Below are 16775 nucleotides of genomic sequence, written 5' to 3' on the forward strand. Positions count from 1 at the left end.
GGGGCTCAGGACAGGAGACTTGAGATCTGTGGAGTGTGCAAAGGGACTGCAATCAGATGCTTTGTTTTGCTTAGCTCTGCCTCTTATACTGTCTAGGTAAAGTGTGTAGGACAGTGGGAATGCTGTAATGTCATATGATTCACAAAGAGTTAAACTATAATCTAGCAAGCCTGTGGGGAGACACTGTGAGAAATGCCTTGGCTTGAGAGATTCAGAATGGGTTGCAGGTAGGGGGAGGTTGGGATATTGCATTCTTCATGCCAGAGATGGGTGCCAGACACTGAATCTGCTTAATCACCCACCCTTCCCCCCCTCCCCCAGTTAAGTAGCTGCTGGCCTGCCCAACAGAGTCTCCCTCCAGTCAGCTGAGAAACTGTGTGCCTAGCCAAACTCCTCCTTCCTGCAAAAAAGGCTCACCTGCCTATAATCCGAACTAGGCTGGGAACTGCAGCCATTCCTCATTGAGAAAACAGCTGATTTGGACCAAACTGATGATAGTGGGAATCTCACCAGTCTGTCTGGTTGGCCAGCTGGGGATTGCTGATTGGCTTCAGAGCCTGGCACTAGCTGGCAAGGCTGCTCATCCAGTAGCTGATTGGTCACTAGCAGTTTATCTTCCCCTGGTGCTGACGATTCTGGCCCCTTTCTTGTTGAAGCTGACTACTGGGTGCACCGCTCTATTTTCACCTCTCATAGAGTGAGATGAGCTCCGAGAATCAGCAGCTCCTGATCCCCTTTGTAGTCTTAGGTAAGTCACTTAGGAAACTGTGGTGAATAGGCTATCTGTAAAGTTGGGGGTGGTAATGTTCACTTAACTACTTCATAAGTAGGTCTTAAGAGCTTTACACATGAAAGTTTTGTAAGGGTCTTGGGATGGCCCCTGCAGGGAAGTAAATGGTACTTTTTAAAAAACCTATTACAATGTTTAGAATAACTTTACATAAATATAAAAAGAAATAGTTTCAAAATGTGCAGGAAAAATGCAAATGGAAAAGTAAAATTGCCATGTATAAATCTATAAATCCAGATGTCTTGGTTCTAAAGGTTGTGCCTTGCCCTGCCATTTGTTTTCTGTTTTAGTCATTCTAAACATGCCACACCTCCAGCAGCACGTCTCTGGCAGTGAATACAGTTTACATTGGAGAACGTTGATTCAGATTCCTCAAGAATTTTAACCCAATTTATCTCCGAACAAATGAACACGCTGATTGTTGTGCTGATTAGAACTTCCTTAATTAAAAGAAAGAAATCCAACCCATACCTACATCTTTAAGATCTGCTTCCATTGGTTTGGAACCTAAATCTACTTTCAAGACATACCCCATTCTTCTTCCCTTAACTGAATCAGCACTTCCTATGCTCTACATCTGTACCAGAGTAAGAACTAGATGCTTTTTATCCATCCAGTATAATTTGTATCGATCAAAAATTCAATATAACATTTTGGATTCATTTTCTCAATTTGCCTATAAAATATATTATTGAAACAGCCAGCTTTCATCACCCCTGAGAGACAGAATATCCATATTAAACAAGTAGATGATAATCTTTCACTTGCTGGGAATAATTAATCACTTCTAATTAACTAACATGATTTCAAAATGAAACCATAAACACTAGTTTGAATGATAACCTAAAGAGGCTATTGCTCTGGGTCACAATCAGCCTATATGGTTTTAGCTTCTTGAACCAGCTTTGTGTTTGTAATCAGGATGATTGTTTACTTTTCAATTAAGGCACAGTTCTGTGTGTACTTTAAAGCTGTGTATTTGACTTCTGATGTATTCCTTCTCCCAGGAGTCCATCAGATTGTTTTTTCAGCACTTCATGGAAGACCTCAAGCAAACTTTTGCCCCATATATATGCTCTAGTAGTTAATTATCTCTCGTCTCAAGTGTAACTTGTTTTTTTTTTTAGGCCCTGCAAATCATGGGTGAAGCAAACAATCCGTTTAGTGACTAGTATGAATATTTTGCATTCTGGTGGTCTGAATATTCCTCCAGATATCTAGTCAATATTTTGACTGGTGAATGTTTTTTCCATTCTTGCTAAAAGTGTATCAGCTGTAGTGGTATGCACAAAGCTTTTCATTAGGGCTCATAAATCATCCAGAGAGAGCCTGGGCATGTACCCCATCTACAAACCAGAGTACATGAATGTATATGAGACAAAACACCTTACTTTCTTAGATTCGGACTGGAAGGGACCATTGGTCCTGTTGATGCTTTCTGAATAATTAGGTCAGGCATGTTTTACACCCTACTATTGAGAACAGGGTTACCAGATAAATGGTGTATTCTCAGGCCTCTCTCATCATACCTAACCTGCTTTAAAGGACTGGAAAGAGAAGTTGATGAGATTCAAAGGTGTTTCTGATTTTTTTTCATAATGACATGAATAGCCAGCTTCTATCCACAGAGAAATTAAAATGTAACTTTAGGGAGTAGGCTTGCTGTCTTATTACTCAGATGAATGGGAGGAGCAAACTGCCTCTTGAAGTTCAAGGAAGGGGTAGGAGGGAATAAAAGGTCATCAGGCTACTTTCAAGACAAACATAATAGTTTCCAAGGGAGGGCAATGCTGAGGGTGGAATGACACTCTATGGCTTGGAAGGTGGCTATTCATTTTCAAGCGCTTTTAAATTGGGAAACAAGCACAGACCTAACATTAACATTTTGGAATCTTAATGTTATCTGCATAATACGGTGCATGGCATTGGAGCAGTTCTCACATCCAAATCAGTTGGCCACCTTCATAATGATGAGAAATAGCATGTTGGAAAAGCTTCAAGTGGAATCGTTGATGATTCTGAACTTGAAACTTCAGAATTTGATATGAGGATGATAAAACTGGTTCCAGTGTGGCCTTTCTCTGATGTAAACAGCGATGGGTAAAAAGAGGCTATAGGATGGCTTTGTCTTTGCGAGTCTTTGTTGATAATGAGGTTTTAGTTTGAGCAAAACTCACGTTATGAGAGCCTCACCAATATTTGGAGCTCATGGGTGGTTTTGGATAAATGATGGTAGGTTTGGTCCATGTTTGAGGTTTTCAGCACTGGCCTTAATCTGATCCCATTAAAGCCAAAGACTGTTTTACTGCTGATTTCAATTGAGAAGGATTAGGCCAAGGCAGAGAGCTTTCAAAACTGGGATTCCCCCCCATCATCCAGCTAACTGATTCACTCTCTTGGGAATTGCACCATCCTATATCCTTTGCTTTATTTTTAACACCCCTAAATTAGGGGTGGGGAACCTCTTGGCTTGCCTGCATCTGGCACCCATGGTTCAGACCCTCCGATACTGGGGAGTCTGTGCTGATGTTCCAGTCACCCAGCAGTCACCCCCCCACCCCATAGTGCTGGAGCACACTACATTTACTAGGCTGCCCCCCTCCCCACGCTCTGGTATGCGAAGGGAATGTGGGATGTCTTTCTTTCTCTCATTTGGGGACCACAGTAAGGGGTTTCTTTTTTCTGCTTCTCACTTGTGTGCTGCCCCCACCTGGTTTTTCTGTGAGCCAGTGGCCCTCCCCTCCCCCCCACGCACACACCAAAAAAGGTTCTACTCCCCTGACCTAAATCATTTTGTGATGTCCTATCATAAAAAAAGCTATAGAAAAGTTTGTAGCCTAATTGTTCAATTGAAGTCTTTCACTATGTAAGGATCAGATCTGATAATATGCTCATTGCACATATACATAATATGCTCATTGCACATATACATGCAGGAAGTGCACATGCACAAAGGGGGGTGTGTGTGTGTGTGTGTGCATGTCTGCCCAGTTTAAAAAAAAGCAATCTCCTGTTTTCATCAATATTTCTTGTCGTCTATAACTTAGTTTTCTTTCCTTCTAAATTAACTTGTTCATTTCTGTCTAGATAAGATCCTTATTTGGTCCTCATTAAATTAGTATTTAGCATATAATTAATGTATTTATCTTCGAAATACCTCTGTGAGATAGAGAAGTCTCATTTTTACACATGGTGGGACTAAGCAACTTACCCAAGGTCATATTCAAGGTACGAGGTGGAGCAGAAAACTCCACTCTGGTCTACAATATCTTAGTTTAGGGCCCTAGCCTGTGCACCCTCTTTCTGCTCTAATTCTATAATTCTTGTCCACTTACATACTTTGTGCACAATGATTTTATTCCTTTGCATTTTCAAACACTTTTATAGATGGTCAGCTGTGTTTGTTTCTCTTGGATCCTAAAGGGTAAAATTTCCATTCTGTCCAATGAAAGCCTAAGTGTGGGTAAAATGAATGTGATAAGTACTTAAGACTTAATTGAAACTTTTAAAATTCAGGGCAGGGATATTTTAAAAATGCAGTTGATTACAAGACCAAATAAATTGACTCATTAGGCACTTCAGACGGAAAGGCCAATCTAATTTCAGGCCAGTGCTTCTGAAGGAATTAAATGATACTCATTTTTTCCTCCAAAACCTCTTGTCAGCTCTGCTGCTTTAGTCATCTGACAGCTATAACTACAGCCCTCACCCAGCAGGATTTCTTAGAAAAATACAAGAGTATTTAAATCCATAGTGTCTAATGTCAAGCAAAATAAATAAAAAAGTTGAGTTTGTTTGTTTGCAATACTCCAGGTTTTTGCTTCTCTTCGGGAGTGCAATTTGTCTCTTATTTGAGTAATAGAGCTAAGACTATGCTAATCACAGAATGTACTGTATTGTTGGAATTTGGCCCCAAAGCAGTGTCTTCTTTCAAAACCTAAATATATTGAAACAAAAATAGCAAGTGTCTGAGGTAGTGGAAAAATTGTCTATTTAAAACTGACTGTAAAACAGAATTATTGGGTAATGGGTAATCTTGCAGAAAGGCATGTGGATTAATTTTCTTTTGAGATGTAAATACCTGCCCACCTTTGAGAATTATTCAGTCTTTGCTGTGGATTCACTGATTATTACTCTTTGAACAAATCCTATGAATCCCCCTAAACAAAGGGATGGTGTTGTAACAGGGCAATTTTCTGCAATATAGTTAAAATACCATGCTATCTTATGTTTATGCAATACTGTAGGATGAGATTGTAGGGCAAATTTCCTTTGGAGGAAGTGCAGTGGGATGCCTATGCTAGGGGGAAAAAATGAGACTTCTGTGACAAGTGTTGAGTGGATTCCTTAGGGGACACCTACAGAGAAGCTAATGCAAATGCTCTGTCTTTGGTTAATCAAAGATCAGTTGTATGATGTTAGGCTCTTGAGAAGTGGGTGTGTTTCCAGAGACTGGTGATGAAAAGGCATGAGCACTGGAGCAATATGTCTGAACTATCCAGGCTGGATTCTGGTTCTGAATCTAAGACGTGTGTGTGTGTGTGTGTAGACTCATTTGTGGGTTTAACTGTGGTGTCCAACCAGTTCTGCAGCAGTGGTTCTGCTACAACAAAGTAGCCACACTCAACTGGCCAAATAGCCACATGTGGCTAGCATTTGGACATGACAGGTTTAGAAGGATTGATTCCCATTAGAACTCAAGCCTTTTTACCATGTGTGCAGGTTCTTTTCTTAATCTTTGCTCTGTAATGCTTTCACCTTAGGAGTAAATGTACTTGCTAAGAAAAGGTTGTGATATAACTTAGAACTGCTGGCTAATAATTTGCTGGTAATATCTGGAGAGAAAGAAAGGATAAAAACTGTATTTTAGGCAACCAGGATTGCTGGGGATAATAGAGTATTCAGGGAACTGTGTAGCCTTAAAGACCAGTGATGAGGGAGAGGGAGAAAAAGGGGTCTCTATCCAAGAGAGGTGAAAGCTGGAAACCTATAAGTGGCTTCTCTGGGGGAAGGAGAGGAGGACTATGGAGGAGGAAGGGGAGAGGGAGACTATGGAGGAGGAACACAGGTGCTGACACAAAGATGATGATTTTGTCTAGGATATATAGCAGAGTGATTTATCTTAAGTGCCAACAGCACTGAAAAGGAAGTATTATAGCAAAGAAAAACTAGACAATGTCTCAGTCTTTTGGGTCATGGGACTAGCAAAGAGACCTGGGGAAATGAGTCATGAACAGCTGAAGAAAGGCTAATTGAGAGATTCAGAGAAAAGCAGCTCATGTTGAAGTGTGAACAAAAACACAACTAGTTGGTGGTATTCTGATTACCAGAAGAGGTATGATAGTCCAGGCTCTCTGGGCAAACCTATCTTGTTAGAGATCCAGCAGGCAGAAGTCTTGGCGCTGATTCCCTGGAGAGAGCCCAGAAAGTGGTTGATAGAGGCAGCCAATGTCAATTCATCATGATCTAATTGTCAATCTGACCATTGCAACAAGAACTGTGGACAGATTGACAATTGGAGCATAGAGCAGAAGAAACAGCAGCTGGAAAGCAACATGGTGTCTGAAAACCCAGCTGCTTACATATGGGGGAGGCAATGCCAGCATGGGGGCAGGAAGGGGAAAAACAAATGCCTGCAGAAAGGGACAGATCAATATGTGGCATACCAGCAGAAGGAAAGAGGCAATCACGGTAAACATCAGTATCAGTGTGACATGGTGAGGGAGACTGCACCAGCAAAAACTTAATCCAGTAGGGGAAGACACAGACCCTATGTTGTGAGTGAGTGGCATAGATTCCAAATTGCTTTTGTACTTTAGGGAGAGGGATGACGGGGATGAATTTCTAAGTGCTTTTGAAATGGGATGTATATTGAACCGGGACATTGCCACTCTTATGGACAAAGGACTCTAAAGGTGATGGACTATGTAAACAAGCTTTGTTAATAGTTTAAATTGACCCCTAAAGCATATAAGGGACAAAGGGGACTTGACCTATCTTGAGGTATCAGCTTAAATTAGGGCTTGTCTGAGAGAATCTCTGACACAATACAAAAGCAATGAGGCCAACAAATTAATAGGGATAGTACAATACACTCTGTCACCCCAACCTAAAATCAAGCTTAATAAACAGAGCATAGAGCTGTTGCTATAACAGGGAAACTGGCAGTCCATTATGTGGGCTGGGTTTGAGAGAGAGCCTAATAGAGATGGAACCGGATAAGAGCACAAGGATCAGGACAAAACTAAGACTGATCTGAGGGGACAGGAAAACCACTTCCAAGAAGCCACAGGATGGGTGGGGGAAAGCATAGTGCCATATGTGCACAAATCTCTTTAGAGATTTTTAAGAGCAGGTTAGACACAATTTATCAGGGATCTTCTAGATCCTGCCATGAATGCAGGGGACTGGTCTTGATGATTTTTAAGGTTCCTTCCAGTTCTGTGATTCCACTATATGTGGTGAGCTGATCACTTTGCCCAGGAAAGCCCACTAAGGATCAACACAGTGTAGAAAAGGCTATCTGCACCCCAATTCAGAGTTCACTATGTGACTGAATCTATGTAAGGAGGGAGTCGCGCAACCAGTCTGCCAGTTGCATATAATGGTCATGCTAACCCATTGATACCCCAAACCATTATGCCCCTCAAGTTCCTATACATTGGTTGTCCAGTGGAAGGTAATAGTTAATGGAGAGACTTTAATTTGATGAAGAGATAATGGAGCTGCTAAGACTATAATTTAGTTCCATGTAGTGAAAACCATAAAATGCTCCAAGTGTGTGAAATGTGGATTAAAGTTCCTGCTGTAAAAGTCTCTTATACCTAAGGCATAGATTTTTGTAACGGACGCTTCCTGGGTATATAACACTAGCAGCTGCAGGAGTATTGTCAACCATTCCCTATTCCTTGTTTTGTGGAATCATATTATGGCCTTAAAGGCAGATAACCCCATGGTTGCCCAAGACCAGCAAAATGAGCCAACATGCGAATGGAGTAGGTGACAGGAAGGTGTGGGGTGAATTTCCCTCTGCCAATATCCAAGAGAAATATCCAATACCTCAAGATACCTTCACAAGAGTACACCAATAAATACTTGAGAGAGGTGTGACACAGTTTTCCACTTCAGGGGAGTAAGGAGACTTACTGACTTGAAGGAAAATTAATTCCTAAACCACTAGGCTGAGGATATAAGCTTTGTTTCTACTTTTACCAGAGGCAACACACTGAGCATTTTGATGTAAGTGTGTCCAGGCAAGTAGGGACATGGAGGTAGTTATGGTGCATTGAAAACCTTACATCTAATCGGGGGTGGGAAATGCCCAAATAATGGATGATTACTACAAGGAAGGAGAGGAACTTGTCCCTAACTGCCTGATGGTCTGTGAACATGTGAACAACCCAGAGTCTTGTGGGTGGGAAAAGAAAAGATGCTCACCTCATCTCTGTATGTGGGGATTAAAGAAGCCCTGTAGTGGGATCAGTACTCTACCTCCTCCAAGAAAAACTGAGGTTAGACCACCAGGGTCCCCAGGTCCCATCTTCTGAGAAGATGGGCAAAGAAAAGAATTTAGACTATAGTGGTGGTTTGAAGACAGTATTTGCCTGACTTCTCTGCTGTTAAAAATAGTGTTGCAGGACTTCACAAGGTGGCAGCTCTGTCTTAATTTTTCCTTGAATCCAAAGAGTCACTGCTGTTAATACTCCTGAGGAATGGGTAATTGCAAACCACCACCGAGGCACCCAATACTGTAAAGGACAAGGAGATAAAATGACACTCCTTGAATGGGAATTGGGAGGGGAAGACCTGCTCTCAAGTTCACACCCAAAGGTTTGTTCTTTTAACCTGGAAAAATATTAGTAGCAGCTATAATAGAGAAAAATGGGTCTTGGTGAGAAATTGTGTATCATAATTCTCTACTGAATGCAGAGATACTGATGTATGGAGAGAATTCCCAGTCCCTCAAACACCACCATTCAACCATATGCTGGAAAATATTAAATATTTTCACACTGCAGCATCCATGTACAGCAACTGGCGGGAATTGACTGCTCTGTGTGCTAGGGGCCAGACTTTCAGAAAAGATGCACTAAATTGGCATCCAACATACTTGCTTTTCTGAAAAATCTAGTCACTTATTTTAACACCTACAGGAGAGCTGTGCTTCTAAAAATCTGGGCCAAGATAAACAGTCCTTTAATGGATTAGGGTTGCTATATAGTAATCAATTAGCAAATGAATAAGAATATAAATATATTTTGTAGAGAACTGAAGGGTTGCACCCTGTTACCATACCAACAGGGTCAAAGAAGGATGAATTTTACTAATTGCTTCAGCCCAGAAATATTCACAAGCTGTTTAAAGATAGGCATTAAATGGAAATGCTTCCCAGTTAAGTACTTCTAAAATATCCTTAAAAAGGACATTGATTTTTTTGATCTGCAAAAGGCTTATCTGTTTTAATTTCCAAATTTGTTCTGTTGGTGGACACCGCAAAGAGGAAAAAGTTGTTGTTTTGTTAGATGAAATCGTTTTACTATTTTGTTTTATTTTCATAAGCCCTTCAAATGCACATCAGTATGGAATACAGAAAAGCTGAAATGAACAAAGGAGTAAGATTCTTCCCCCCCCCCCCTAAATTTGCTTCAATCAGAAGATACACTGTCTGTCTATCTTAGTCTTTCTTTCATTTGTGTAAATCCAGAATTTGGTCATAAAGACCCTGATCCAAGGTTCATTGAATTCAGTGAGTCTTTCCAACATGCATTAAGGATGTGATGGGTTAGTTGACTATCCGATAAGCAAATGCTTATCAGATAGATAGCAAGGTGGGAGGAAGCTATCCTATTGACTATCAGATAAAAGCAGTAAGGCAGGGAAGAAGAGTACTTCAGAGAGGCAGTGCCTCTTGAAGCCTGGGGCCAGACTCTGGGCTCACCCGGTGCTGCCACTTTGGAACGCTGTGTGCAGCCCGGGACCAGCTGGGGTGCCCCAGGCTGAATGTGGCATTTCAAAGTGACAGCGCTGTGTGGAGCCTGGGGTCAGCTGCAGACTGAGCCTGGGCTCCTTGTGGTGCTGCCACTTTGAAATGCTGCAGGGAGCCCGGTGTAAGGCTCCTTGGAATGTTTCAAAGAGGCAGTGCTGTGTGGAGTCAGGGGTCAGTCCCTAGGAAGTCCCCTATCAACTAATCAAATAGTCAATGCAAAATGCATAGACTATTCGATTAGTCAATTAGTTGATGATTAACATTCTTAGCATGCATAGGAATTGTTTCTAGCATCTACAGCACTGGTAGCTGGAAATGGGCAACATGGGATGGATCACTTGATTGCGTGTTTTGTTTGTTCTTCCTGGGATGGCTGGCATTGGCCTCTGTTGAAAGAGAGGTTACTAGCTAGATGGATCTTTGGTCTGACCAAGTATACCCATTCTTATGACTTCATGGACATTAGATAGGGACCAGAAAAATGTAAATTGGCCTTTTGTCTTTTCATACTTTGAAGACGGGTTGGGGCAGAGTCTGAAAATATACTCTACTCACTAGTGCTGTAGAATCCCTCTTTTACCCACCCAGGGGAAATATAATCATGCAGCCTTGGGATACTTGGGGATGAGGGAAAGAGCTTGCTTTTGAACATTCATGTACTTAAAGGGAGAGCTTATGTTCTGGAAGGTGTGCTATCATCTGGAAATGGTAGCAATCGTCCATGTAATCACTGTTGAAACTATTCACATTTTATAACAGCAATGTATCATGGAATAAGGTCTAGTTACTTGAATTGTCCCAAATTAAACCCCCAAAATCCTGAATTCAAACAAATGAAGAAATTGTCAAAATTAGGGGGTTAAGGGAAAATAGTGCAACTTTAACTTTGGAGACCTTGCACATTAATTGCCTGTTCCTGGTCTCAATGAATTGGTGCATCTGGTTTTAGATCAGACTCCAACTAAGTCACCACTGCATTAACTAGAGGTCTTTAGATACTGCTGATGATTCTTAGCTGTCACTAGAGGTAACCTTATGATTTACTCATCTGAGAATGCCTTGATAATCACAGAACTAGTTTTTTAAAAAAAAAAGTATTCCTAGACTGGTCCAAACCTGAGGACTGGGAAACTTGTCTGTCGACTACTTGTTGAATTTCTCGGATAAACTGGCTTCAAAAAGGGATCTCTCTGAAACGGACATGTTGTATCAGAGAATAACTTTCCTGATTACATTATTATTTGGAAGGGTTTTATTTAAAAACAAAGGCCAACTTCATCGAACTTTAGCCTTTAATTACTTTTTCCATAAAGATCTCTTACAATCTAAGTATTATTTTAAAGATAGCACCATGAAAAAAGGTTGTTTTTTAGCAAGTCACATTAATTGCCTGAAGTAATTCTGCTGGTCTAATGAGTAAAATAACCTAATAACTAATTGAAACATCATTGAAATAAAAAGTCATTAGGCAAGTAGTATCATATCTAAGTAAATTAACTCAATTTTCTATCCTGAATTATCTGGCTGTTGTGCTTTGATCACAGCTGAATTGGATCATTAACTAATTAAAAGTGAAGCCAATTAAAATTGCTAAGTCTTATGTAAAGATACTGTATTTCTCTTTCACAAAGACATTTTAATAAGTCTTGTAAGTTTTCCTCTGAAAGTACTTAGGAACTTAACTATACTAGATCACATCGGGGTCCATCAACACCAGTATCCTGTCACCAAGAGTGCCATATGTTTCTTAGTGATAGAAATGTAGCTGTGTTAGTCTGGTGTAGCTGAAACAAAATACAGGACTATGTAGCACTTTAAAGACTAACAAGATGTCTTATTAGATGAGCTTTTGTGGGCCAAACCAACTTCCTCAGATCAAATAGTGGAAGAAAATAGTCACAACCATATATACCAAAGGATACAATTTAAAAAAATGAACACACATGAAAAGGACAAATCACATTTCAGAACAGAGGGGGGATGCGGGAGGAGGGGGGGAAGGTAAATGCCTGTGAGTTAATGATATTAGAGGTGGGGAAGGGGAGATGTCTGTGAGTTAATGGTATTAGAGGTGATAATTGGGGAAGCTATCTTTGTAATCGGTAAGGTAGTTGGGGTCTTTGTTCAACCCCCTGCAGAGAGTATCGAATTTTTGCATGAATGCCAGTTCAGAGGATTCCCTTTCAAGTGCAGATTTGAATGTCTTCTGAAGTAGGATGCATGTGATTAGGTCATTGAGACAATGTCCTTTCTGGTTGAAATGGCAAGAAACTGTTTTTTCTTTGTGATCCTGTCTAATGTCTGTTTTGTGGGCATTGATTCTTTGGCGAAGTGTCTGAGACATTTGTCCAATGTACATAACAGACGGACACTTTCGACACATGATAGCATAGATTATATTTCTGGATGTGCAGAAATATGTATATTTGCAAGCAAAATACACAGAAGGTTGGAACTTAACTTAATTCACAAGTTTAATTCTTATGCAGATGGAATGAACTGGGATATCATCTGGCTTGCACACTATCTTCTACATTTGAACCAAACAATGAAGGTGCTAATGGTTCTTATCTGCCTCTTGTAACTATTTAGTCTTAAGGTGCTATTAGATTATTTGTTGTTTTTTAAGTTTTTCTTGTTAGCTTCAGCGGGTAGCTGAGTTAGTCTACTACAGTAAACTTCCGATAATCCGGTACCTTTAGGACCCGGGGGTGCCAGATTATCAAATATGCCTGACTATTGGAAGGGGGGGGGGGGCTATGAGAGGTCTGGGGTGGGGGGGGGGGGAATGAGGGAGGGTGGCACTGCAGAACCAACCTGACAGCACCCTAGCTGCTCTGCCCCAGGCATCCCCAAGTAGGCCTCTACTGAAACTGACCAGTGGCTGACTCGGAGAAGCCTGGGGCAGAGCAGATCTAATTGTCCATCTGCCTGGAGCACTTCCTGGTTCCAGGTGATGCCGGGACTATCAGGAGTGTCAGACCATTAGATGCCGGACAACTGGAGTTTTACTGTAGTAGTCAGAACTTTATCTATAGTTTTGAATGGAAGGCAGAGAATGTAAATTTTAAAGTAGTTCTCAGGATTTGTCCAGTTTCCTATTTACAACTCTGAGTTTTAATCATTGTTTCCTAGTCTGTTTAGCTTGTAATGTTTAGTATTATGGTTATTCGTAACAGGTGTGCGTGGGGCCTGCTGGGCCAGGCTGTGAGCAGGACCACTGGATAACTGGTAAATATCACTCAATAAGAGTGGTGCTAATTGGTTTACCAATGACATCCCTAATTACTGTAGGGGTTTTTTTTTTGGGGGGGGGGTTGAAATTTTCTTTACTTATTATTCAGTTTACTATAGAATTTTGGCTTGGATAAGGAGGCAGAAATGCTAAACGCTTCTGGGAAAAAAACAAATAATTTGGTAATAAAAATACACATCTTTAAATTTTTTTATTTTATATTTTTTTGCGTCTGAGTGCTGTTGCTCAATGGAGTAAGTATTTTGTATATTGGAATTCACTTAAAGTGAATCAGTTGAGTCTAAGGGTGAAGACTTACACACATGTTTTGGGATTGTGCATACAAGTAAACTCTTCCAGAAATTCTATTATTTAGTGTGTCTTGGTTTTTTTTACAAGATTTGTATCTGTTATAAGCAGTGTCAAAACTTCTAAGCAGTGTCAAAACTTCAAGGTTCATCACAAAATATTACTTGAATTCTTGCCAGCTTGTTAGTGGACAGACCTATGTTATGACACTAGAAAACCCCCATTAAACATCACCCTAACAGATCCACAGTATATAACCTAATGGATAGGAAAGTTTTGAGCCCTTAGTGGATACCTTAGAAATACACTAAATCAGGGCTACACAGCACGTGGCCCGTTTGTTTGTGGCCTGCGGATGGGAGCTAAAACAAAAAGTAGTCGATATAATGGTCTTCTATTGATATGAGTTTTAGTAGTTAAATTCCTGGACTGTCATTACTCATTAAGAGTGCTGTCATATGGGTGGGAATCAGGTAAATATTGCATTATGTTCATATTAGCAGAACTGACTTAAATGGGGCCTGCGTCTTGTGTACTCTTGCCTTAGCTTTTCACATGGACAGGCATGAATATAAAGATTTGCATATATTTTTGCATCTATATGCAACCACACTTAAGTTGCGGCCCTCAATGTGCTGTGAGTATAATTGTGGCCCCTGGGGCTTCCAAAGTTGATTTGCCCTGCTCTAAATGCTGAGATGAAGACTGAGTCACTTACTCCCTTCATAGAAGGCTCTGTTTCCTATCATTTCTAGTTTGTAAGTGGGAAAGTTGAGCAGTTTTACTTTCATCAAATGTATGATAAATGTTTTCCTTGCAAAAAATAAAAATAAAGGGGTGGTGGATGGATTTCTACCATTCCTTATTGAACACTTAGATTAAACCATAGAAAAATATGCTTGTGTTAGTCCACTTTTTCTCCTCCCATTACCCATTAAAGGCAAGAAGTAACAGGTGGCTGAAACATATAGAGGTCCTAATTTTACAATCCTAACTGAAGTCAGCACAACTTGGGAAAATACATGGTCTCATCCAGCACACTGTGGGAATGGAGCCTAAAACAGTGAACTTGGGGGGCAGAGAGTACAACGGAGTCTGCAGAGGGACACCAGGAGTCCATCAGCAGAGGGTCTGGTATTGACCGCCCCTTGTCTGTCAAACTGGAAGTCCAACCTGTACCATATATTATTGCTGAATTAGTACTTAAATGGGATTTTAACTATTCAAAATCTTGTACAAATATTAAACTGAACATTAAGGACTAAAACAAGACAGAAAAAACGTATTCTTTGAGAACTAACCCCCTGTCATGATCATGAGGGTTAGCCAGCCTCCTGGGAACTAAGGGGTTAACTATGTTCCTTACCTAGCCCGGTGGAGTGGCCAATAGGAATGTTGGTAGGAATTTCAAACTGGGACAAAGGAATTTTTGGCTTTTCCCTCGTTTGTTCTGGGCAGTTCTCTCTGGCTATTGAGGGGGACAGACACGGTCTCCCTCCAAGAAAAGACTTTCTTCACTTTCTGTAAGTAGGGTAAAGTTTAGATAAATCTGTTAGGTTTCATTGTTCTATGGTTTGGGTATGGGATCTGCTGTCTGTGCACTTTTAAAAAGTGTTTTGGCTTTCTTTTGTAACTAAGTTCTAGGCCACTGGAGTTTCTCCATGAGCAGGGCTCGACAATTAGTGTAATCTACTCACCTGTGGCGAATAGATTACAAGATGGCACAGCCACACAGCGCGATCGACGCATGTGCAGCGCTGTCTGTGTGCACAGCATGCCAAACAGCATCATTATATTTTCTTGCTTTTCCATCTAATCATTGTTGCAACAGGAATCGTGTAGTGATGAGTTCTCTCTTTTTCCTTTTATTAACCTGATATTGGTTAATAGTGCTATCCTGCTTTTTACTTTAGGGATGAGGTTTTCCTAAATGTTCTCTCCCTGGTTTCTTTATTTGGGTGGTGGCAGTGGAGATTCTATCCCCCAAAATCTAGGGTTTTAAGATTTTTGGGGGGGGGAAGGGGAGGAGGGAAGTTTTATACCAAAGCCTGGTAGATAAGGTTTTGAGGTCCACTTGCTGGCTCCCACTTCTGCATTTATCATGCCAGAGTGGGAAAGGAGCCATGACACCCGCCAATACTTATCAGGCTATAGACAAGTTCATACCTTCTATGGTAAAACACAATTAAATGACCGGGAGAAGGGACATTTTATGTAATACCCTTCTTGTCATTCTATACTTCCCTTCAGAGAATTTACTCCTTTATGAAATAAAGTTGCAGGATCCATCCTTAACACTCTACAGTCTGCAAGGATGTAGATGCATTATGGGTATCTCCAGGAGACTGGTTATTTGGATGAAGGTCTCTAGCGTTTGTGCTTATTATAGCCTATCAATGTTCCTCTTATTGCTTCTCGGCAGTATGATTTTTTGGCGCTAATCCAGAGGGCAATCTACATTGAGGGGGTACTCTAATATAAATTTGCTGTTACTGTTCTTGGAGAAGCTGTACAGAGTTGGTTAGATGCTATATGTGCATCCCGTTCCCATCTAGTCCAAGGCCTTATAAGTCTTCTCATACCTTCTAGGTGCTTTCTCTGCAAAGTGATGTCAGCTTTCAAAGTAAGACTTAAGAGGGATTTAAATGGTGCATAAGACTTCTTCTGATCTTCTGAAATTCTCACTTAGATGTGAACTTGCATAATCGGTAACTCAAACACAGGCCTAATCTTGCTCCCATTCCAGGCATATTCCAAATATTGTTTGATTTAGGTGGTGCAGGATGTGACTGTGTTTGACTCTTCATAAAGTGCAGAAATAAAGTTGTGCAATTATTTCTCCATCAGATTTATTACTGCCTGATTTTCTGTTAACAATTTCATATCACATTAGTGTACCCTTTAAAATGTCTAACATAATGACTTCTATGGAAAAAACATACTCTTGCACACACAGCTCTTAGAATATAGTTAGGCCATTTAGCATTTAACACATGTGAAAAGTAACCTACACTTATCAGGGGAGGGGAGAAGTAATTAGAAAAGCCCATAACATTTTTCCAGTCTAAAATGTTTTTCAGGAACACACTAGAGTTAAGCTGGCACATTTCTTTCATAACTCCAAAATAATTTCCCATGGCAGCAATTTATGTTGCTTGTTTAAAATGCAGCATGAATGATTGAGGTGACAAAGACTAACGAGACTGCATTGTTACTTGATTGGGACTTAAGACTGTGCATTATGTGAGAGACTATTTAAAGGAAATGCTGTTCAAGAAAATTGGGGGGAAATCAAGGAAGGAAAGCTCATTAATTTTCAAATCTGAATTAGCTATTAATTCACATGGTTCTGCTTTCAAAGCCGTAGGAACAAAATGCTGTTATCTTGTTAATAAAACTGTTGGAATGATAAAATGTGAGGTTGAATTTGTTTTGGCAAGAAATAATTATTCGTA

The 16775-nt window shown here is 40.4% G+C and overlaps 1 long non-coding RNA gene across 2 annotated transcripts in view; it reads left to right on the forward strand.

Annotated features, from left to right (window-relative positions):
* Positions 1–591: 591 nt before the first annotated feature.
* The window catches only part of LOC102455721 (uncharacterized), a 116962-nt gene continuing 100778 nt past the window's right edge, over positions 592–16775 (forward strand). The window contains exon 1 of one of the 2 annotated variants that reach the window (XR_012903835.2): positions 592–748. This is a non-coding gene — a long non-coding RNA (uncharacterized LOC102455721). The remainder of the gene's footprint in view (positions 749–16775) is intronic. The other variant, XR_012903837.2, reaches the window with a different exon arrangement.

The sequence above is a fragment of the Pelodiscus sinensis genome, chromosome 4 (assembly GCF_052426305.1).
Source record: "Pelodiscus sinensis isolate ZL-2025 chromosome 4, ASM5242630v1, whole genome shotgun sequence".
Taxonomy (NCBI): Eukaryota; Metazoa; Chordata; order Testudines; family Trionychidae; genus Pelodiscus; species Pelodiscus sinensis.